Genomic DNA, 25,473 nt, shown 5'->3' with positions numbered 1-25,473 from the left:
TGCCCCTCTCGCAGTTGTGCGCACATGCCCTCTCTCTCTCTCTTCCTCAAAATTAAATAAACATTTCAAAAACATTTTTAAAAAGGAGAAAAAGAAATCTATATAAAAAAAAGAAAAATGTACAACTTCCTCTGGCCTTCATGGTTTCAGATGAGAATTTTTTTTTTAATGTTTTAATTATTTTTAAGACAGAGAGAGACAGAGCGTGAGTGGGGATGGGGCAGAAAGAGAGGGAGACACAGAATCTGAAGCAGGCTCCAGGCTCTGAGCTGTGCGTACAGAGCCCGATGCGGGGCTCGAACTCACAAACTATGAGATCATGACCTGAGCCGAAGTCGGATGCTTAACCAACTGAGCCGCCCAGGCGCCCGGAGAAATGTGTTTTTATTTGAATTTGTGTTCCTTATCGTTGATGTGTTGTTTCTCTCTGGTTGCTTTGATGACCCTGTCTTTAGTTTTTAGGCATTTAATTGTGATATGTGGTGGCCTGGATTTCTTTGGGCCTATCAGATTTGGAGAATTGCTCAATTTCTTAAATCTGTAGATTTATGTCCTTCACCAAATTTGAGAAATCTTCAGCCATTATTCTTTTTAAATACTCGTTCATTCCAACTCGTTTTCTACTCTCCTTCTGGGACTTCGGCAATACGAATTTTGGAAAATTTTGTTATTATCCCCACAGTTCCCTGAGGCTCTGTTTATATTTTTCCAGTCCACTTTCTGTTTTTCGTATTGAGTAAATTCTATTAATTGGTCCTCAAGTTCATCGATTTGATCCTCTGTTATCTCTACCCTATTACTGAGCCCACCCTATTACTGTTTGTTTGCTTTTTTATTTCTGTTATTGTATTTTTCAGTTCCACAATGTCAACTTGGTCCTTTTTAATAACTTCTATTTCTTTGCCAATGGTTTTTATTTTTCATTTGTTTCAGGAGAATTCATAATTGTTCTTTAAGGCATTTTGATAATAACTCCTTAAAATCTTTGTCAGATAATTCCAATATCTGTTTCTCCGTTGGTGTCAGTTTATTGCCTTTTTTTCATTCAAGTCGTACTTTTCCTGGTTCTTGGTGTGGCCAGTGATTTTCATTTAATCTTAGACATTTTGATTATTATCTTAAGGACTCTGAGTCTTATTTAAATCTTTTATTTTAGCACTCAGGGCCCGGCTTGACTTTTGTAGGCGCTGGTTCCAACGATAACTTAATTTCTTGAGACTTCGTAATGCTACTTTGATGTGCTTTGTTGATCTGGTGCCACTGCAGCTCGCTCCTAGTATGACAGCCAAAAATATCTCCAGACATTTCCAAAAGTCCCCTGGAAAGAATAACATCCCCAGCTGAGGAGCACTGCTTGGCAGAAGCCAGAAGTATTCAATGTCCCCGGTGTGGGACAGGCCGTGATCCTGTGGGGAGGGGAGGATATATTCTTCCCCAGAGCCTCATGGGAGAACTTCAGGATCCCAGTCTGCGTTTGTGTGCACCCACTGCTCCAGCCTGGTATGAAGAAAAGGCTTTATTTGCCTCTTACTCCATTTGTTGAAACTTGTACTCAGGGAGGAGATTGACAATGCTTCCTGCAATGAAACAGGATTTGATTTCCTGTATAACCCAGCTCAAAGGCTAATCTAGCCGGAGACAAACAAGTGGCCTTTATTATGGAATTAGAGCTATGAAGTTTCAAGGTGAAATCCTCTTAGCACTACATGTATACGTGTGCATATTTATATCTTCTCCTTTAAGACCTGTTGCCAAAGATCGTTATCAGTTATATCCTTTTTGCTTGTTAGTTGGTTTTCTTCTTATTTCTGCATTGCTGAAATGACATTACATGACCTTTTGAGAGTTTTTGCTTTTCTGCCTGGAAACATGGGGCAGTGTTTCATAAAAGTGAGGAAAATGTTGCTGTGCTTTTAAAAATCCCCTTAACTTAAAAAAAACAAAAAATTGCCAGATTGTTTATTGCAGACTTGACTCATTTGGTCAAAAAGAATTGTTTTGGCTAATCGTTTACCCGGCTGCCCTCTGAATAGAAATGCCATCCTCAGAGTAGGTGAAAATTACATGAAACCTCAGAGAATTCGTGTTAACCAAATGGCTGAAACTTAAGGTCAAATCTGTTGGCCTCCTTGGCATTTTCTCCCTGCCAAGCAAGTCTAAATTATTACATGTTAATTATTTAGCTGGAAACGCTTCACATTATCTGGTTAGTGGAGGTTTCTCTATGGCCGCTAGGCAATTTGCACCATTCTCCACCAGAACGTTCACGGCATTTGGGGCTACTTAGAGTGAATCCAGCTTTTAGTGATGTCACAAATAAAGCACACACCAGTACAGAAGAAAATCAGCCTCTTCCTGTTACCTTCGACAAAGGTAGATTTCTCTGAAACGTGGCCTGCTCAGGATAAGAATGTTTTATAGACTGTCAGCTCCTGGAGACAGACGTACAGCTGGTTCCCAGCTGATTGGAGGAAATGTCTCCTTCGGACTCCTGACTTTTGTTTTGTGTTGTTTTGTTTTGTTTTTCAATATATGAAATTTATTGTCGGACTCTTTACTTTGGTACCGACCCTTTGTATACTTGTCTTCAAAGAGGTCAAAACTTTTGTGCACAGGGCGCCTGGGTGGCTCAGTCGGTTGAGCGTCCGACTTCGGCTCAGGTCATGATCTCGCGGTCTGTGGGTTCGAGCCCCGCGTCGGGCTCTGTGCTGACAGCTCAGAGCCTGGAGCCTGCTTCGGATTCTGTGTCTGCCTCTCTCTGCTCCTCCCCCACTCATGCTCTGACTCTCTCTCCTTCAAAAATAAATAAACATTGGGGCGCCTGGGTGGCTCAGTCGGTTAGGCGACCGACTTCGGCTCAGGTCATGATCTCGCGGTCCGTGAGTTCGAGCCCCGGGTCAGGCTCTGTGCTGACAGCTCAGAGCCTGGAGCCTGTTTCGGATTCTGTGTCTCCCTCTCTCTCTGACCTTCCCCCATTCATGCTCTGTCTCTCTCTGTCTCTAAAATGAATAAATGTTAAAAAAAAAATTAAAAAATAAATAAATAAATAAATAAACATTAAAAAAAATTAAAAAAAACTTTTGTGCACAGTATTCTACCTGCTCCCCTTCTCTGTCCACCTTCCAAGAGTCAGAGGAAATCTTGCGAAAAGCATCTGGAGAAGTCCTAATGGAAAATACATGAAGTACAGCCACCTGTCTTCAAGGCTGTCCTCAGACCAAGAAGCCTCCTTGCCAATGAACTTACTTGAGGTGCAAGAAGCTGACTTTTTCCCCCTGTTTTTGGAAACAATGATTGCTTCACTGAAGGCCTAATGACATCCTCCCCCACCACAGTAGTAACGTAAAAAGAGTTTTCGTATATATATATATACATATATATATATATATGTATATATATATATATATATTTTTTTTTTTTTTTTTTTGGCTCTTCAGTGGCATTAGTGTGAGCATCGGTCGGCCCAGGAGCTCAGAGAGAACATGCTGGGTCTAGAAGCCCTGGGATCAAGGGCCGAGTAGAAAAATCCAGCCCTGCTCTTGGTCGGTTACCGCCTGCCAGCGGTGACGTCATTGTGGGGACGTTATCAGAAAGAGGGTGACAGAGGAAATGTCTGAAAGCTGCCGGGTGATTTCAAAGACTCTCGAATTGCTTTCTGTCATTTCGGTGAGGCTGCCAGCCTGCAGCTAAATGTTTACTTCTAAAGAAGTACGGCCTCCAAAGCAAAGCAAGGCAAACTGCCTTCGTGCAATGGCCAGGAGCTCCAAAATCAGCGTGCCTTACTTCACGTCCTGGTCTCACTTCTTCCCACCTGTGTGTCTGTGAGCAAACTCGTGGAACTTTCTGTGTCTCTGTTTCTGCGGCTGTAAAGTGGAGATAATAATGGTGCACAAGTCATAGTGTTTCCAGTCGGGTCGAATGAAACAGTACGTGTGAAATGCGAAGGAGAGAGCCTAGAAGATGGTACGTATTCCATAAGCGTGAGGTCTCGTAGAAAGTCCTTGGACAACGTCTGTCCTCGCAGCCACCATCTGATCAGAATGCGCATCTGAAGCACAAGCACCTAAGCACCAGGAAGTGTGTTTGCAGTGGCAACTTCTGCTATGTATCTTTGCTGAATGGCATGGTGTTAACAGGCTGTCTATTCCAAGCAGCCTGAGTTCTTTCCAAAACACATTGATGGGAACAATTTTCAAATGTATTTCAGAGTTGTCTTCAGGGCCACATTAGCTTTTAAACTGAAGAAAAGTTGTTACCCTTGACCTGGGGCTTTCCATTCAAACTTTAATGACCAGTAATTTCCCAACGTCCCTGCTAAGTTTGTTAGGAATTGAAAAGAGCAACTGAAATTGACCTAACATCTGATGTTTACAAATTATCACTACCTCTCTCTGGAGAGAGACAGACAGACAGACACACACACACACACACACACACACAGATACACATGCAAGTTCATGTGGGCAAGGAAAGGTAGGAGGAAAAGCAAACACTCAGCCCTGAGCTGCTGTCTTTGATTTAATTAAGAGGGTGCTAAGTGACAATCAGAAAAGTCTTCTGGTAGCACAGAGAAATATGGAAACAATTCAAATATGCCTGACTGTTTACCAAATTTTGAAGCTTGAAAAAGCTGATTTTGAAAGCATAGCCCAAATCCTGTCTAGATAAAACTATTTTCTTCTAAGGAAATCAGACGGTAGGAGTGACTGTTAGTCAATGGCGAAGGGAAATGTACATGACCCTAATGGACTACAGAGAGGCCTGCAGAGAATCCTGGGAGTTCTCTGTGTTTGTGAGGTAGAGAAACAGCCCTCAGCACCTCCAAGTTCACAGACATGGAAGAAAAGGGAAGATGATGCTTGGGCCCCCTGGTTTCTCTGCCCTTATACCCCTTTTCTCAGCTCAGCAGAGAGACATTGGGAAGCTGATCATTCACCAGCCCCAAAGAAAATAGTGTCCTGTATCCATTCTCAGAGTTCCTGAAAGGGTGCACTGTGACCATCCTCGGTGAGCTTCCATTGAACAGACCAAACCAGAATGTTCCGACCTCCTATCCTGGATGAGTGTTACGGACTGTCAACATTCGCATATTGAAACCCCAACGCCCCAGGTAATGGTATTTGGAGACAGGAGCCTTTGAAAGGTAATTAGGTCATGAGGGTGGACATCTCGTGATGGGATTGGAGCTCTTATAAGAAGAGGCTGGAGAGAGTTTGCTTCCTCTCTCCGCTCTCTGTCGTGTGAGGAGACAATGAAAATACAGCCTTCTGCAAACCAGGAAGTGAGTTCTCACCAGTCACTGGATCTGTTGGTACTTTAATCTTGAACTTTCATCTCCAGAACTGTTGGTTGAGCCACCCAGTGTTTTTGTTATAGCAGTCTGAACTAAGAAATGGGTGTACCCATTCCACCTTCCCTCCATTTCTTTAGGTGGGAAGAGCTGGTTGACAATGTGAGACAAGAAGACGGTGGATCCATTTGGCTGGTGTGGAATGAGCCTAGATGGAGGTTAGAGCCAAGAGCTCCATCAGCTGCCTAAAGAAAGAAGAAAGATAAGGAAGGGAATGGAACTTATACTTCGAAGAGCTGAAATTATCGTTGCTAAACATTGGCCATTTACAATTATTGTAATGTGTGATTTGCATTAATTTCTTAAAACAAATATATCATCCATATAAATTATAAGTGCTAATGCTTATTAAGCACATCGATGACCCAAGCACGTACAATTTTGGTGCCATTTTAAAATTCAAGAAGCCATATCCAAGTATATGGGTGTTTAAATAATGTGTCCAAGGATACAATAACAAATTGCAGAACTGGGACTTGAAGTCATTACTATCTGAATCAGAGACCTTCTGTCATCTGGGGACTCCATGCACTTTCTTTGCAACTATTCCATAAATGTAAAATCATTCCAAAATAAAAAAGGTTATTTGAAAAAAAAAAACATTATCTAAGTTGCCCTACTATTCTCTCTTTCCAAATAACTTATACAAGTTTTGGTTGGTTTATATGCTAAATTTCTCAGAAATTTTGAAAAATAGTGTGTTATATTTTCACCTGGGGATCCTTCTAGCATCTATATTCCCAAAGTATTTTGTACTTCTTCATGTAAAGCACTTAGAAGAGAGAGTTTGTCACTTATCAATGGGAGAAGATATTTGCAAATGACGTATCTGATAAATGGTTATTATCCAAAATCTTATCTTATCTTGAGAACTTGTCAAACTCAACACCCCAAAAATGAATAATCCAGTTGAGAAATGGGCAGAAGACATGAATAGACACTTTTCCAAAGAAGACATCCAGATGGCCAACAGATACATGAAAAGATGCTCAACATCACTCATCATCAGGGAAATACAAATCAAAGCCACGATGAGATACCACCTCACATCCATCAGAATGGCTAAAGTTAACAACACAAGAAACAATAGGTGTTGATGAGGATGTGGAGAAAGGGGAACCCTCTTGCACTGTTGGTGGAAATGCAAATTGGTGCAGCTGCTCTAGAGAACAGTATGGAGGTTCCTCAAAAAAAACAAAAACAAAAACAAACCCTAAAACCTAAAAATAGAATTACCATGAAATCCAACAATTGTACTACCAGGTATTTACCCAAAGATATAAAAATACAGTTTCATACTCAGCCATCAAAAAGAACGAAATCTTGCCATTTGCAGTGACGTGAGTGGAGCTAGAATGTATTACGCTGAGACAAAGAAGCCAATCAGAAAAAGAAAAAAAGTCAATCATACGGTTTCACTCATATGTGTAATTTAAGAAACAACACAGATGAACCTATGGGAGAGGGGAGAAAGAAGGGAGAGGGACACAAACCACAAGAGACTCTTCACAATAGAGAACAAACTGAGGGTTGACGGAGTTTGTTGGGTCAGGGATGGGCTAGATAGGGGAAGGGTACACTTGTTGTGATGAGCACTGGGTGCTGTACGTAAATAATGAATCACTGACTTTCCACTCCTGAAACCAATATTGCATTGTATGCTACCTGTAAGGGATTTTCTCTCTCTCTCTTTCTCTCTCTCTCTCTCTCTCTGCCCCTCCCCTGCTCATGTGCTCTCTCTCTCTCTCTCAAAATAAACTTTAAAAATTAAAAAAAAAAAAAAAAAAAGAATCAGTGAACACATTAAACTCCCCCCACTAGACTGTGAAGGACTCCAGAGGAGAGACCATAGCAGGGGCTCACTATTTTATAAAACAAATAAATCCCTTTGCTCACAATTTGATCTTCAGCAATGAATCATCAGATCGACAGGCAGTTTGTTTCTGTTTCTTTTTCTAACTTGCCTTTCCCCTGGCCGGGGGGGGGGGGGGGGGGCGGGGGAGGGGGGCGTTTCTTATGCCGTGTCCCCATTTCCACTCAATACCAACAGTGGTTATAAATTCGTGGGATCTAGGAAGAGTGAGGGCATAGCTCCAGAAGACTGATGCGTCAGGAAATGTGGGCTCTGGAAACAAAAGTGCTCGCTGTGGCTTTGCTGAACCAGCACACTCTGTGCGTTCACCGAGATGGCAGGAGCATCACATGTTTGCTCAACCAACTGGTGAGGGCTAGGGCACTGTTTTAAAAGATGTCAGTTCTAGGTAATTGCAGGAAATATCCTCTAGCTCAGCACCATTCAGCAGAACTTTCTGCCATGGCAGGGATTTATAGATCTGTGCCGTCTAATAAGGTAGAGTGGGAATAGATGGTCACCAATGCAACCACAGAATTGGGTAAAACCACCACCCAGCTTTATTACAGGGTGACCATTCTCGGGAGCATGACCTTGGGTCAGAGGATGGGGAAATAGGAGTGTGGTTGTGGGTGGGGGTGTAGATGCATATAGACATTAACACCAGGTTTTTATATACGGAGCTAAACACTTAGAATTGGTTTTCCTTTTTCTCTCCCTTGTCTGGAGTGTGTTTGTTTTCAATAAACTACTATCCTTAGATTATCCTTTAGAAATCACACCTTTTTAATCTAATACCTCCAAAGAGTTATTTTTGAATTCTTGCCTCATTAACAACCGTGCCATTTCCCCTCCCTGAAAAAGCAATCGTTTAAATTGGATGTCCTGGTTCATGGTTAACAGTGAGACTGAGGTCAGGTATAAATCTTGGTCCCAAGGTAAAACTGTTACTGGGGCATCAAAAACACCGCAAGCATCATATGACCTCTAACTATACATTCTGCTATTCGCCGCAGGTATATAATTGGCAGGGTGAAGAAGGATGCATAATTTGCTTCCTAGAAACCTCTTAGGCTCCAGCAGATAGACTCTAAATAGTTGTGCCTGCTCCTCAAATCCTAAACACATCCAGAACCACCTGTATCCCAGCATGAAAACAGGGCACTGTTCAGAAAGGAGGATCCTAAATCTATTCATTTGATAAGAAGAATGATAGGTACTGTTGAAACAGAAATAAAACATTGTTTCAAATGCAGGTTCTTCATAAAGTCCTATTGCAACGTTTAAACCTTCACCATTTTCTTTCTTTTGAGGCATGACCTGGACAAATCAATAATTAGTCAGACAATGGAATGTCCTTCTTCATTGCTTATAGGAATTAATTTGGCAAGCTATATAGTTTAAAAGAAAGCACGTTTGTACTAACCATATTTTGTGTACCTAACCCAATGTGTTCAATTGTGCCCTGTGATTACTTTGAAATGCTGCCCACAGCCTATGTCGTTTCAGAGGAAGGACACTCTCTTGGGTTTTTTGGGGGGCTTTTGTTTGTTTGTTTTTGTTTTGTTTTGCTTTTTATTTCATATAAGACATATCCTCGAGCATAAATCTATTATTTCTTGCCCATTGAAATCTTGCAGGTCCCGAGAGAAAAGTATTCTGGGAACCATTCTAAATCAAATCCCTGGGGTTTTCTGACCCGGGATCCCTCGGATTTGCTAGTTCAGTTCAACAGGAAAACCTAAGGCAAAGGATCCCCTAAACGGCAAGGCCACACCACAGTACAGAGGGTTTATATCTGCACCTCATCATACTGTTTTCCTTCCAGGGATACCATGCCTCTCCACCACACCTCATCCCCCCTGTCTTATATGCCTTCAGGGAGGCTTTCTGTTTTCCCAAAGGCCTATCAGCTAATTTCCTCTCTGGTAAATAGAGAGTCTAAAGATAGCTGTTGCTCTTGCCTGAATGGCACAACACAGCGGTCAGTGATTTCCCCATCAGCTGGCAGTGTGTGTGTGTGTGTGTGTGTGTGTGTGTGTGCGCGCGCGCTTGTGTGTGTTGGGGTGGGGGGTTGGAGGAGAGGAGGAATGCCTTTTCCTTCTATTGCTCACTCACTCCCAGTTGGAAGTCTTACCACCAAAACCTAGACACCACACTGTATAAATATCTGGGACAGTGTGAAGGGAGGCAAGCCAAGCTATAACAGACTCCTCTTCGTTTATTCTTTCTTGGGACACAGGGAAAACTTTTCCCGATTGTAAAGAAGAGAACAAATGAGAGGTGAACTCCTAGGCTTTGAAAGGAACGAGGATGGAGGAAAGGGGACACTTTCCCAACTTCAGGACATGCGGTGTTTCAGGGATGATTCACCGTATGTTCACCTGCAGTGTGGCTAGGTGAGTCGGGCACAGCCCAGCGTGGGTGTGCACACCAGAGCAGCAAGTGGTAGGACAAACCTGGGCTTGCTCTTATCTGTGTCTCGTTGGATCCGTGTGGTCTGGCTGTTCCCCAAAAGGGGTCACTCTGTAGCTGGGTCTACGACACTATGTGTACTTTACCAGGGGCCTTTTGGCAGCCACAGCGCCATATTGATTGGCTAACCTGTGAGTGACTCCAATGGTTTAAAGTTCAGAAAAGTTTTGCTAGATTGCATAAGTCAACGGAGGAGGGTTTGGAGGTGAGGAAGGCCTTGGGCCATTTTGGAAAGTACAGCCTGTTGACACCTGCCTGCTCTCCAGTTTCTGCTTGCAGGTTGTTCGGGCCCAAACGATCATGGTCAGTGCCTAAGGGAGCCAGGGAGCACCATTCACCCTATAGGAGTTGGGTAATAAATACTCAGTTGAGTCGTGTTTGAGAGCAAAAGGAAACAAGATGTCCTGTGTTCCGTTTAAGTCGGGGAAAACGCCAAGTGCAGGATTCGAAGGTGTTCCACTTTTGGATCTCAATTTCTTCAGTGCGCAGGAAGGTTTCCCATCACCCTTTCCTCGTCTCTGACCAAAGGGGTTAAACAGCATTAAACCTCTTCACGTGATTGCACACCAGAACCGTGATTGAGCAAATTATCTGGCAACAAGCTACTGGCACACAGAATAAATGTTCAGACACCCAAGAAGCACGCAGTTCTAAGAAGCCACAAACCCACATCCCTGGCCAGCCACTACAGGGCACCTTCTCGTCAAGTGTTCATCTGCACACGGCAAAGACCCTCAGATGTCGATTCCAACGTGGGGAAACTCCCCCAGGGCTCCTGGTGCCTCCCGAGAAGGGAAATGCAGAACTGGAGACCAAACCTAACTTCTGGGCACAGGGGATTTCCCGGCCCAGAGCACTGCCGAGCTGAGCCCAGTTCTGTCTAGACCATCGGACACGTTAAGTGGGAACGGGCAATCTAAACGAACCCTTCACCAGGCCACACACTTAACTGTTGCCAGACGAGGATGACAGTCACCTGCAAGCTATTTCTCTTAAGAGCTGGCCTCAGATCTGTGTTTTTTTGGCACAGTGGCTCTCTTCCTGAATCCGGTCACCGTGACTGGAGATGATGGAAAGCTAAAGGCTCCCTTGCTGATGGGCGGTATAACTCATTGTGCTGATTGAAAAGTAAAGCAAGAAAGGTGTCTCTGGTTTGGGGTGTCTGTGAGGCTGTGAGGCTGAGAGAATGCTGTGAGAGGTGAGCCGGCTGCATACCTGGCAGATGAAGGGTGAAAGTCTTGGTTGCCAGGAAGTTGTGTGGGTGAGGTCACTGGCAAAAGCTACTTTTTTTTTTTTTTTTTTTGGTGAGTGGGAGTTCAGAGGCAACCCACTCCGGAGCTGGCATCACCCACCCGAAGTAGAAAGTGCAGGAAAAGGGTGAAGGAGAGAGGGCGTGTGAGCGAGTGGGGGTGGCGGTGCGCAAACACAGTAGGACAGGTTTCTACCAATGAAGCGAGGAACGGCTTTTCCTTTTAAAACGTAGCTTCATCGAAGTATAATCAGTATAGAATAAACTGCACGTATTCTTATGTGTACCATCTGATGAGTTTGAACACACAGACTCAAGGGAACAGGGGTGTCTGATGCCTCCCAAAGTGCTTGTTTTTGTGTCTCTGGGGCTTTTTTGGTGTTGTTTTTGTTTTTTGTTGTGTTTTTCGTTTTGTTTTGTTTGTGGTAAAAACGCTTATCGTGGGATCTACCCTCTTAACAAATTTTAAGGGCACCGTACCATATCGTTAACTGTAGGCACCGTGTGATACAGCAGATCTCTGGAACCTACCCACTCAGTGTAACTGAAACCTTGTACCCATGGAACAGCAGCTCCCTGTTTAGAACTGACTTTTCTTTGAACTTCTGTATTACAAGAAGTTCTAAGGGCTCTGGGATCTTCTTCCATGAAGCAAGATGAGTCCACAGTGGTTTTCAAACATTTTTCTAAAGCACCGGTAGCTTTTTTTTTTTTTTTTTTTTTTTTTTAAGTCACACACCAGAGCCCCGAATTATTTAAAAAAAAAAAAAAAGATGAAAAGAGAGTTGTTTTCTTAGGAGTGGGAGCTGGTCCCAGGACCCAAACCTGATCCTCCTTCCTACAGCCAGGTAGGCCCCAGAGGCCCCAGAGCTTCCCAGAACAAAATTTAATAAACTGGTGGGTAAGTAGAAAGAGGTCTGGCAGATCTGGATTGGGATTCCGACTCTGATGCTTGGGAGCATGGAGACCTTCAGTCATTCACAAACGTATCTGCACCATACTTTCCCCATCTGTAAAATGGGATTAACAACTCTTATGTTACAGACTAGCTCTAAAGACGGGAGAACATGCAACCCAGCACCGCCCCTGGCACATGGAATCTTTACACACTTGTTGTGGATGTAATTATTTCCGGGAGACTTTGGGATGAGAGCTACCCACTAGAGGCTAGGAGAGGGAGAGAAAAATGACAGTAAGGAGGCTTCCTTTCGGTCAGAACTCTTAAGGCTGCTACTGTCCTGTTTGGTACTCCTTTCTCAAAAGCATCCACATGCTTTGCCTGATACCTCTCTTCGAAAACAGGACAGTAAATCAACAACCGATAGAACAGGAGAAAATATCTGTAAATTGCATTTTTGTTTTTATGTTCTTTTCGAGGGAGAACATGGAAACAGGGGAGAGAGGCAGAAGGAAAGAGAGTATCTTAAGCAGGCTCCATGCCAAGCATGGAGCCCAACACAGGGCTCGATCCCACGACGACCCTGGGATCATGACCTGAGCCAAAACCAAGAGTTGGACGTTCAACTGACTGAGCCACCCAGACACCCCTGTAAATTTCATATTTGATTATGAGCCTAATACTCAGAATATTTAAGGAACTCTTACAACTCAAAAAAAGCAACCCAATTTAAAAATAGGCAAAGAACCTGAAGAGTGATTTCTCCAAAGAAGATAGACAAATAGTCAATAAGCACATGAAAAGACACTCAACATTGCTTAGTCATTAGAAAATGCAAATCAAAACGACAGTAAGATATCACTCCATATCCACTAAGATGGCGATAATAATACAGAAAATAACAAGTGTGGGTGAAAATGTGAAGAAATTAGAACCTTTATACATTGCTGGTGGGAACGCACAATGGCTCAGCCTCTATGGAAAACAGGTTAGCTGTCCTTCAATAAGTAAAACATAGAATTGCCACATGGCCTAGCGTTTCCACTGTTAGACAGGTACTCAAAGGAATTGGAAAGAAATGTTCAAACAAAAACTTGCACACAATTGTTTATAGCGACACTATTCACAGGATGCAAAAGGTGGAAATAATCTAAATGTCTATCAACTGATGGACGGATAAACTGAATAGGGTATATCCATACAATGGAACAATATTCGCCCGTAAAAGGGATGAAATACTGATCTGTGCTACAATGCGGATGAACCTCGAAAACATTATATGAAGTGAAAGGAGCCAGACACAAAAGGCCACATATTGTACGATTCCATTTACGTGAAATATCCAGAAGATGCAAATCCATAGAGACAGAAAGCAGAGCAGTGGTTTCCAGGGGTGGGGGAGGTGGGAATGGGAAATGACTGATAATGGGTACAAGTTCCTTTTAGGGTGATGCAAAGTTCCGGAACTAGATGGTGGTGATGGTTGCACATTATGAATGCGCTCGATGCCACTGAACTGTACATTTTTAAATAATTCAAATGTAAGTTTTCTGTTATGAAAAAGGACAGGACAAGTTCCTATCCAGGCAAAATACAGTCTGTGCATTTTGTAAGCAATTTTGAAGGCTTGGGTTCTCTTTCCCCTTTTGAACGTCTTGCGTGGACACCGCAAAACAGAGCCCTGAAATGCCAGGACATTTGTGCTAAAGAAATACAAATAAATAAATACAAATTTTTAAAAAGCTCACTCTTATTTCAGGGGCCCTTCCTTCCAGAAGGCCAAAGAAAACTGGGCTGGAAAATATGAGTACCCACTCCTCCCTCAAAGGATGATCTAAAAGGGAGAAATTTCAGGAGTCCAGCCCGGACCACACTTGGGCATAACCAAGCACCCCAGCTCACTGCTATGGACCTGGCTACTCTTAGCTTAGTCGAAGATGCCACAGTTCAGTCCTTGGCTTGTTATGTTTCCCATTAAACGCAGAACCCATTCCCTTGGCTCCTTCCCTAGGAAGGGGACATGTCAGAAACTATAGTTTAGGGATACTCTTCAGGATTTCAAATGAGATCAACTCCAGGTCAGGTGTCATGGAATCCCACGGGCTTCTTTTTGGTCCAGATACCAGCACTTTGGCCACCTTTGCTATTGTTATTATTTTTAATTGGTGGGGCAATCATTGCACTCCTTTGCACAGCTTTCCTCTGAGTATCGTAAGGCTCCTTACCTCCGTTCCATTTCTTTGCAGCCCTTTTAGCATCCCAAGCTGGAAAAACAAAACTCTTGGTAAGACAAACTCCCTTCAACCCAGTAAAAGACGCCCCCTTAGCGAGGGAAGCACCTGCCTACACACCTGGGATGACCTTGCTTCACATCGGAACTTTACACGTGAATACTCGTCCTATTCTGAGCCAACCAGGATTTGATTTTGTTCTTCTGTCTTTAGTTAATTCCTGCCTCATCATTCAATAGCTTAAATATAGCACCACACTCCATCTTTAATAGTACAGATTTCCAATACACCATCAGAAACAGAAGTAATTAGGAGTGGGAGACATCGGAGACAGATGGGGGGCACATAAGGACCAGTAGGGAAAAGGAAGAACCACCATATTAGTAGAAGTGAATTCTGACATTCCCAGACTGCCCTCAGACACATAGCAGACCCTGGTAACCACAGGAGCCCTCTGATTCAACTGAAGGGAGGCACAGAGCTGCCTACAATGAAATAACTAATCAGGTCTTTCCTTCCCACATCCATTCAGTAGTACGGTGTGTTGGCACAATGCACAGTCCTTGTTAACCACTCCAGGAAAAGAAAGAGCCACTCACCCTGATTAGCCGTCAGAACTAATTTTCAGCCATGTTATTATATGGTAAAGAGGAAAAAGGAAATCCAAGGAAACTGTGCTTAAGGCCAGTGCCTAATCAGGTTTTTTCCCCTTCATCTGTTTCATACAAAAGCTGCCTAGAATCACTGTGTGAGCCATTAGGTTCCTCTCTTCAAGTGTTAATTAAATGTGATATTTTAAAATATACACTCCTTTCTCCAGGTAGAACAAACTGAGCCCTTTATAAATTGCTCAATGCCCGTTGGTCCCCCCTTGCTGCTCTACTCCATTGCCTTGCACTTCTTATTCCCCTGTTGGGCCACAACTCCAACAGCAATAAGTATAGAGTAATTATTTCTGCCAGAAATATTCCCCCTTACAGGGGCTTGCCTTATTTTGGTTTTGTGTATGTGTGTGCTTGAAAGAAAGGCATATTATAATATCAGGCTTCTTTGTTTTCTCTCTCTTACTACCCACTGGTTTTCCAAGATGTCGTTGGCAAACACAACACCATTTGCTTTTGTTCCCTATACAAATATTTTCCACTTGAGCCCTGTTTCTTACTTACAACTGCTGAGTGTCTTGCTATGGAAAGCAACTGTTCCCAAGTAGTAGGACTGACTGAATGCAGTCTGTGTGGTTTTGAGTTAGGAAATATGTACTAAACTTTTGGTCTGAAATGCCTCAGAATCTGGAGCAGCTTATAGTCTCTTGGGTCCTTGAAGGCAACTCAAATGGTAGGCATGTGTGTATGGTGGTGGGAGCTGAGGGCAGATGGGGAGATTTGGAAATTCAATTGATCTGTCTGTTCGAATCATGCAATTATCCACTCGACAGTTGCTGAATGCCTACTACGTATCTGCTACCTCTGAGCAAGTCAGGACCCAACTCTGTATTCATCATACAAATTCTGGGCAAGTTGAGACCCATCTTTGTGTTCATCATACAAAACGAATAAGCTTTGTATCATGCCAACAGACAAATCACGTTATGGTCTCTTACTCCAATAACACAACCAGATTATTTTACGGAGTGCCCAGTTCCTCTCTTGCCAGAGTTCACTGCACCAAGAGACTTTCTGTCCAGGTTAAGGTCCTCTAACAAAGCTTCCGATCCTACACTAAGCTGCGACCACAAGGGGTCAGGCAACTGGGCGCCACATGCCTGGATAACATGCACCAGATTTTGCCTTCTTCCAAACCTCCCGCACTCCCCAGGGAGCCTCCAGTTTTTAATTTGACTTTAATCTGACTTGCTGCTATGACTTGTTCCCCCAGAAGAGTGGTCTGCATCTTACCCTAGGCCAGATTCCACCAACCATTTGTTCTTGAAGCGTTGTAGCAAGTCAAGAAATGATTCCTTAGTTTTGTTTCCATTAAACTCTTGATAAGTTTAACCAAACTTCCCAGGACTCTCGGAAGCGTATGGCTAGGTAGACTTTTGGCTGCTCCGTTCTGATGGAATTAGTTCTCATTTCAAGCGTGCATCTAAGTATACAAGACGTGGGGGCAAGTGCTGGAGGGCAAGGACTGGCTATTTCGCCCTGTGCAGCAACCCATGCCTAGTACAGTGCTAGCAACAGGGAACACATAAAATGTACTGCAATCAGTTAATACAGTTGGGATGCTCCATTAGTTAGTGCTAACTAATATTTTCATTCAAGTGGTGAAAATGAACTCTGGTCCTTCTCTACCCTGTACACTGGTTAGGACTGTGTTGAACCCAGTGAATAAGAATATACCTCTAGAGCAGGAGGTCTATCAAAAGCTCAGGCATCCTACCCTTTATTTTCTTAAAGCGCCATAATATTTTTCCTGCCACTCTGAACAGTTCAAGTGCCATACAAGAGGGCTTTTAAATGACCTTGTGGCGGACTCCATTTTCTTTTCTTTTTAAAAAAATTTTTAAGTTTCATTTAGTTAACGCACAATGTAATATGAGTTTCAGGTGTATAATACAGTGATTCAACACTTCCATACCGTACCCGGTGCTCATTACAAGTGCACTCCATTTTCAAAGGTATCTACAACAATGTCTTTCATTCTATAGGTCTTTTGAACTAGGATCTGGCCATTCTGCCATAAACAGGTACAGCCTATTTCCTCTCTACCCCTCTTGCATCTAAGCCAGCCCAGTGACCTCTTTTGACTAATATGATGTTGCAGAATTATGCTGTGTACCTCCAAGGCAAAGCCTTAACTTTGTTTTTACTTTTTGGGAGGCTGCTTCTTGGAATCCAACCACCATTCCAGGAGGAAGCCCAAGCAGACATGTGGACTGGCTCATACGGAGAAGAACTGAAGCTCCCAGCTGAGTTCCCAGACAGCCACCAGCACCAACTACCTGCCATGGGGCTGAGGCCATTGTGAACCTTCCAGCTGTCCCAGCACCGCCACAACATCATGCAAAGGAGAACTGCCCAAATTGAGAGAATAATGAAAGACCTTACCTTTGTAATCCACAAAGTACTGGGGTAATTTGCCACTCAGCCGTGGAGAGCCAAAATAGGTCCTGTAAGACCTCATTTTTTTTGCCTAGCTTGTGTGTGTGTGTGTGTGTGTGTGTGTGTGTGTGTGAACTGATGTTTAAAAAAGAAACCAGTCTTATACATTGCATGTATCTAAAGCTTTATATTTACTACTTACATGGCAATTTCTAGTAAATCTCACAGTTTGGGTAGGGAGAGAAGTGTCATTCATTCTGAGGTTGAAACCTTTCCTTTTCACATTGCTTCATGAGCGAGTTTTCCAAAATACAGACTAAATCATATCAGTTTCTCATTGAAAAACAACTAAATGTTCCTCATTGATTACATAATAAACTCTTCACTTCGATAAATGGTTTTTATGTTGAATTGAAGGTCAATTTTCCAATACAGACGTGCTGTTTGGAGTAGAGATTTGACAGAGCAAAATTATCATCACTGTGTAGATGCCGAGGTCACCGATCCCAGAAACAGAACGAGAAATCAAAAGGCACAAGAGAGAGTTAATATTTAGGTTAACATAGAAGATTCAGAATACCTAGAGGTTTATGGAGAATTTGAGGGGTGAAGTGAGTTTTGAATAATGGGGTAGGGCACATTGGATTTGGATTCTTAGAGGCCAGGGTTAACTAGAGTCTAGACAGATTGTGGTTAGAGCTACTATATTTGTCCTAGAACAGAAAAAGATGAAATAATATACAAGGGGCTCAAGCTCGTATACAGTTGATCAAATGAAAAAGCCACAGCCTGAGAAAGATCATGCTAAAAATTGTCACACATTTGTCCTCTAACAAAACAGAGTTATCCAAGCAGCCTGAATCATGCCATGCATCCCAGATGTGGCAGCCTGCACAGAAAGGGAAGACTCACATCTGTCCACTAAGGCAGCTTTCGCTTGGACCCAGGACACTCAAGACGGAAAGAAAAACGAGGAGTCATTTTGTCACAGAGTCTGGATTTCTGAGTCCCAATGCCCCCAAATAAACAAGTTAAGCTTGGGGCCTGAAATCTTTTTTCAAAATCATCACATTTGTGCAGTAGGACCTGTGGCTCTTTTTCTTTCTTTCTTTCTCTTTCTTTTTCTTCTTTCTTTCTTTCTTTCTTTTTCTTCTTTCTTTCTTTCTTTCTTTCTTTCTTTCTTTCTTTCTTTCTCTTTCTTCCTTTCTTCTCTTTCTTTCTCTCTTTCTTCTTTCTTTCTTTCTCTCTTTATTTCTTTAATATTTATTTAGTTTTAAGAAACAGAGAGAGAGAGAGAGAGAGAGTGAGTGGGGGAGGGGTAGAGAAAGGGGGGTTCAGAGGATCCCAAGTGGGCTCTGTGCTGACAGCAGACAGCACAATGTGGGGCTTGAACTCCAAAACTGCTAGATCAGGACCTGAGCTGAAGTCAGATGCTTAAATGACTGAGGCACCCAGGTGCCCCAGGACCTATGGCTCCTTAATCAACCACTCTGAGATTTCTAGAATATGAATGAGTATTCCTTGAGCAAAAACCCTGATTCACTGATTGATGAAATTCCTGGTGCAGGAGAGCAGATAGTGGCAAGGGTATTGGATCCATTTTGGACAACTGGACTTTCACAATATCTGAAATCATGCTATTTGGTTTCCTGACCACTCTTATGGGCAATTCGTAAGAATAGAAGGTGAAAAGAATCCAGAAATATTTTTATTTAGATAAGGACATCTCTTTAAAACATTTTTTAATGTTTATTTATTTTTGAAAGAGAGACAGAGCATGAGCAGGGGAGGGGCAAAGAGAGAGGGAGACACAGAATCCAGAGCAGGCTCCAGGCTCTGAGCTGTCAGCACAGAGCCTGACGCAGGGCTCGAACCCACGAACGATGAGATTAGATAAGGACATCTTAAAGACAGACACTGAGTGGGGCGCCTGGGTGGCTCAGTCGGTTGAGCGTCTGACTTCGGCTCAGGTCATGATCTCACAGTTTGTGGGTTCAAGCCCCGCATCAGGCTCTGTGCTGACTGCTTGCTCAGAGCCTGGAGCCTGCTTCAGATTCTGTCTCCTTCTCTCTCTGCCCCTCCCCCGCTCACGCCTTGTCTCACTCTGTTTCTCAAAAATAAATAAAATGTAAAAAAAAAATTAAAAAAAAAAAAAAAAAAGACAGACCCTGAGTGGCCTATTCAGCCTTCTTTGGTAAAAGATGCTTTTCAGGTAGGGGAATGAAGTCAGAGGCAGCTTGGTGGGGACCTTTATAAGCCTCTCCTTCCCAACTCCTTCTCCTCCTCTCCCACTATCAGTTATCTTTTGTTCAAGCAAATATCAATATTGCTTATCTGTGAATATCTCCAAAAATATTCAAACTACATGGGCTTTCAAAAGAGCCATAATGGGGCACCTGAGTGTGGCTCAGTCAGTTAAGTGCTCAACTCTTGGTTTCGTCTCCAATCATAGTCTCTAGGTTCATGAGTTCGAGCCTCGCATCAGGCTTTGACCTGCTTGGGATGGTCTCTCTCCCTCTCTCTCTGCCCCTCCCCTGCTCACTCTCTCTGTCTCTCTCTCAAAATAAATAAATTAAAAATTAAAAAAATATTTTTTAAAAAGCCATATTACCTAGGACCCTAACATTAACCGGAGCAATAAACATGTTTCCATTTAGGGACCTTCAAAAAGATTCACATGAAAACAGTGCCTTTGCCCCTCCAAGAGAGTATTGAGCAAAGATCCATCTGCCCCATAAAGGCTACGATTCTGTTTCACTGGACTTGGAAAAGCTAGCAGGATTTAACTTTTAGGATTAACCACAAATAAATAATGCAAAATCAGAGGGAGCTTGCGATAAGTTTCCTCCTGGGGAAACATCCGTCTCCTTAGGTCGCTCTGCATTTGGGGCCTCAGCTGAACTTCCCTTCGGCCGGCAATAGTTAGGTTGTAGAACAGTACTTCTCATATTTCAATGCGCATGCAATTTACTTGAGATCTGGGTCACATGCAGGTTCTGTAGGTCTGGGGAGCGCCTAAGATCCTCCATTTCTAGCAAACTCCCACCCGACTTGATGCGGATGCTGTTTGTCCACGGAGCACGCTTTGAATATAGCAAAAGTGACTTAACCTCACTAAAATCTTGATTCCTCGTCTCTAAAATGACAGGTGATAACATCTGGCCCCACGTTTCATCTTCAGAGTTCAATGAGATAACCAGTAAAGCGTTTTATAAATCTACATTGGTGACCTTGAGGCTTGGAATCTCCATCAAGCGTGTATGAAACAGCTGCTGGGTTTTTGTGGTAAGAGCTGAGAACTCGGTCCCCACGGCTGCTTCCTTGGGTCTGAGTGGAGAGGTAAACAAAAGTTAAAAACTGATCACGGTGACACCCTCGGAGGCCAGTGGAGAGAGACCTCAGCCCCGGGAGAACGCCACAGCGTTCCCTCTTTGTTTCTGATGAAAAGCCATGGCCGCCTATGTTCCTTTTGGTTCTATTTCTTATTAAAGAGAAAGGGTGGAAAACAAAAAAACTGTTGCTTTCACTGAGGAATTCAAATCACTGGATTTATTGGACAGATAGAGCAATTCTATCCTAGGATCAAAAGTGATAAGCCTTTGAGACCTCTGACACTTATAACAGGTCAAAGGCCCTATTATGGTGCAGCTTCCTCGTTGAAAAAAATCTCTTAGGCCACATGCTGATCATGTTGAACAGGAAAAGTCTTATAATTCATCCAAATAAAAGTGACATGCCTAGGTCCCAGCTAGTTTCGCTGGGTTATAGCTAAGCGTGAGTATTATGACAGGGAGAAGCTGCTTGAATAAAGGTCAGACAAAAATCACATCCCTTGGGAATAATCATTAAACTCCCAAAGCGCATTCATATTAAGCCCCTTATGATGTTCTTTAAGGTTTCTCCAAGTCCTTTCTTTCTTGGTTTTCCTGCCAAAAGTAGATACAGATGCATCAGCTACCTCGCATGGAAAACCTGTTCTCACAAGTTTTATCACACCACTTGGCAGCAAAAAAAAAAAAAAAAAAGGCTTGGGCAGAGGCTGAGAACTTTCACATAGATCCAGAAAGCTTGGGAATTCAGCCATTTTGACTTCCTGCCCACCACCAAAAAGAAATAGGCAAAGTCTGAGTGCCAGCCGCTAAGACTCCCCTAATCAGAAAAGAGAAAACTCTGTAGCATCGAACTTCCTCTTTGGGGGTAAATCCTACCCACTGCAGAACTTTTCAGCGTAGTGAGGGAGCTCGAGGCTGCCATAGCTATCCACTTTCACGTCCCCTGGCCCAGGGTGAGTTCCCTCAGGACACTGTAGCCCTTGGAAAATGCCAGAGAGGGGAGTAGGAAGAGGAATTATTTTTGTTGGGCCATTCCGTGCATTTGGGAGTCCATAAGAAGTATGAGACAGTCTCCCTGTAATTCAAGAGTAAACAGTGAAGACGATGGGATACGTAACTGGGAATCTATTGAGAATGTCTTCGCATTACTCACAAGTTAATAATTTCCCCGAGTGGGAGTTTCTCGAGGATGTTTGTAACTTATTTTTAAACCTTTTAGAGCTTGAAAATGACACTTGCAGTTTCTCTTTGACTGTCTTCATGGTATTCAAAGGTTTCAAGCCCAGGCGTTTTAGAGCCCACCCACTTTCAAAAATGTAGACAAATTAGTTATAAACACACAAGGCCCTCTTAATGTTTATATAGATCCAACACCTCGTGATTTTTATGGGACACTGAATGGTGATTCGTTACAAATTTGAAACGGTAGACTGTTACCTGTATATGACCTATGGCAATATCCCCAAGCTATTATCATTGCTATGCATATCATCATTGCTTTTCATAATTGGTGCTGTGGAATATATAAGTCAAGGGGGATTTTCTGAGAACCTACTAGGTAGTTACCACCACACTAGGGACTGGGAGGGAAATATGTCATCACAAGACATGACCCTTCTTGCCTGATAGAAGAGGCTTCTGAAAAGTGATAAACAGAGAGAAAAACCATGTACTTAGATCTCGATCAAATGTGTCCACGTGCCCAGTTTACTCAAGGGGGAAATGAACGGCTGAACTTGCTTACCATTTGTTGATTTCACAGATAATGTTATCCCAAGTGCTATTAGGCTTAATGGACATACAAAGATAAATATGCGGTGTGGCTCAATGAATCGGAATCAATGTTGCCCACTAAAGGGTGGCACACAGGAAGAGTATAATAAATGTTAGCTCTTATCATCATCATCATCATCCTTATCATTATTTCCATTCTTAAGAACCTCTGAATCTAGCAGGATAAATAATCTGCACACAGTTGCAAAAGGAGGCAGAAAGTATACAGATTGCATTGTTGGTACAGGCAAAATTCTGTGGGAATCCAGGGAAACGAAAAATAATTTCAGACTGGAAATAACAATTTGAGACATACAGGGAAAGCCAATGTGCTCATCTCTTCAGCATTACGTGTCTGAAAAGGCCATCAAGTACATTTTTTGTAGGAAGGCACGGTCATTTATAGAACCCCAAGTGTTCCTGATTTCCTTAATAATATGTTGTGGCTCTGTTCACCATGAATTGATTCCAATCCTTCTAAGATCTCTTTAGATCTTTAGTTATATGATCACTAAATGAGGGATTCTCCAAGCCTGTTGTTTGCCAAGTGTCTTTAGGTGGTAGAATTATAGGATTTGGTAGTTGATGCTCTGGTCACTCTATTTTCATCCTCGTGATTTTGTAAGTTTTAATGCTTGTAAGTTTGTAAGCCTCTCTGTGGTCCAGATAAAAAAAAAATTCTAGTATGTCAACTGTTTTTCCTAAAACAATTCATCCAATCACTTTACTCTTGGAATGCCTTCCCATGGGCTTCTGCAGTTCTCAGTCATCATGTTTAAGGTCTGACAACAGAATGGCCCACAGAATTCTTCAGGCAGGTATATCCTGATTAGGTTCGACCCTGTGATGTTGCCTCAATTCTATTGCTAGAAACCATCCCCATGTTAGCAGGAGTAAGTTCATGTTGACAGGGAACTATATGCGTCATTGGTCGTGGAGCACTGTTATCCAGGTTCCAAAGAAAAATAATGTTCGGTGATGAGTTAGCGATGGCTACTTATGAATTTCCCCAAAGAGAAGGTGACATCATACAATTCATCGTCCCTCACGTATCTTCGTCACACTCTATGCTTGGGAGTTTATCAATCGCATTACTTGCTGAGCACAATTTACGTACTCAGCATTGGGGGAGGTACTCCGAGGGTTACTGAAGAAGCATATGGTGGGTCCTCTGTCCTTCAGAAGTTTTACATCTCCCTGAAACAATATGAAACATGAGAGGAGAACGCATGACCCAATATAATCTATAGTAAACGTTCCGCAATGGACTTCAGGCAGAAAGAGCTTTTAAGAGTTCAGAGAGTCGAGAAATGAACGTCGACCAGAGTAGTTAGGTGAGGGGCATGTTTGGGGGCCAGCAGAGAGCTCTTTTGGTCTGCATTATAAAGCAGAAATGGCCTCCTGTCATACCTCCCAGTACTTAAGAGCCTTCAGAAATAAAAATCACAAGTGGGCTCCTTGTCTAATGAAGAACATTCTGTGTGTCCTCGTATGTGTTCAAAGGAGGCGGCTATAAAGAATGGAGCCCTGTGAGTGCTTTTATACACTACATGTTATCCTTGAGCAGAACCAAATGATCAATCGCCTTTCCCTGAGGAAAATGTCTGAGTTATCTTGTCAGGGAAGATGAAAGTTGGCTGTCATTCTCATACTCGGCCACAAAGGAGAGGGGAATGTTTCTCAGCTGAAAGGGAGCATGTCTGGTCCTATCCTCAACATTACTGGACTTAAAAAAAAAAAAAAGGCAACCTTACATCTACCCCCTTTTGAGAACGTGCCTTGATGAATAGCACACAAGCCAACAGTTTGACAAAACCATCAACTAACTGTGTGTTTTCTCTTGTCATAAATTAGCCTGTACTACAAGGCAAATTAGAGCAGCAAAGCCAGGTTTAAAGTGGGTCTGGCCAGGGGCTCCTGGGTGGCTCAGTCGATTGAGCATCCGACTTTGGCTCCGGTCATGATCTCACAGCTCGTGAGTTCGAGCCCCACCTCGGGCTCTGTGCTGACGGCTCGAAGCCTGGAGCCTGCTTCAGATTCTGTGTCTCCCTCTCTCTCTGCTCCAACCCCCCCCCCCCCCCCCGCTCTGTCTCTCTCTCCTTCAAAAATAAATAAAAACATTTTAAAAAATTTAAAAAAAGAAACTGGGTCTGGCTGATCCAAAGGTCAGCACCTCACGTGTAAACCGCTAGGTCTCTGGGGCGCCTGGGTGGGTGCCCGGGTGGCTCAGTTGGTTAATCGCCTGACTTCAGCTCAGGTCATGGTCTCATGGTTCGTGGGTTCGAGCCCCGCTTCGGGCTCTGTGCTGACAGCTCGGAGCCTGGAGCCTGCTTTGGATTCTGTGTGTGTCTCTCTCTGCCTCTCTCTCTCTCTCTCTCTCTCTCTCTCTCTCTCTCAAAATTAAATACATACATACATACACATATATACATAAACTTCATCCTCTCTTCCAGAGAAAGATCTCGCGGGACCTTCCGTGATCACGCACACACCACCTCAGAATACTGCTTCCAGCAGAGGACGCTTTTGTGACCGAAGAGACACGACCTGTGCAGCGCTGACGTGTGGTGGAAAGTTCCTCCTTCACTTGTAGTGGCACACACAGGACATGGAAGTATCTGCAGCCAGAAGAGGAGCCCGGATCAAAGTGTCATGGCCCAATGGAAGCCTGTCCACCACTCACTGGTAGGCTCGTTCATCCACCACGACTCCCTGAGCACCTACGACCTGCTGGCCCCCTCTTTAGGAACCACCCATGCAAAGATAAATGCAGCCTCACTGCTGAGCTCTCTCTCAGTCTGGGGAGAGCGAGACACCGAAATTCATAACCGGGATGCACTATGGGAGGAGCCACAGCAGTGTTCTAAAGCAAGTGTCGTCGATCTCAGTGACGAATGGGAGTAACCCTGAAGGAGATGGGACAGTCGAGACAACTTTTGAGCTGCTGTATCTTGAAGGGCTCGTTGGAGTCCCAGTGGAGAAGTGGAGGAGGAACCGGAGTATTTACCCAACTGTGAACGGACTCGCCTGGACGGAGCATAGGATCTAGGGCATTGGATGGAGCTTGCGGTAAGAGATGGAAAGAAAGCTGGAAGGACAGGCTGAAGACAGACTCTGGGTGGCAATTTCGATGCCATGCTGAACGTTGGAGCCAAATGGAGGATCTTTGGAGGTTTGTCACTGGGAGAACACCATGATGTACGGAGTGTTTGTTTTAGACTCTTTCCCTCGGGGCAAGGGATTAGCAGGAAGTCAGACTGAGGTTGGACAAG

Source organism: Panthera leo, chromosome B2, assembly GCF_018350215.1.
Source record: "Panthera leo isolate Ple1 chromosome B2, P.leo_Ple1_pat1.1, whole genome shotgun sequence".
In the NCBI taxonomy this organism is placed as follows: domain Eukaryota; kingdom Metazoa; phylum Chordata; class Mammalia; order Carnivora; family Felidae; genus Panthera; species Panthera leo.
Note: the sequence above shows the minus strand (reverse complement) of the source record.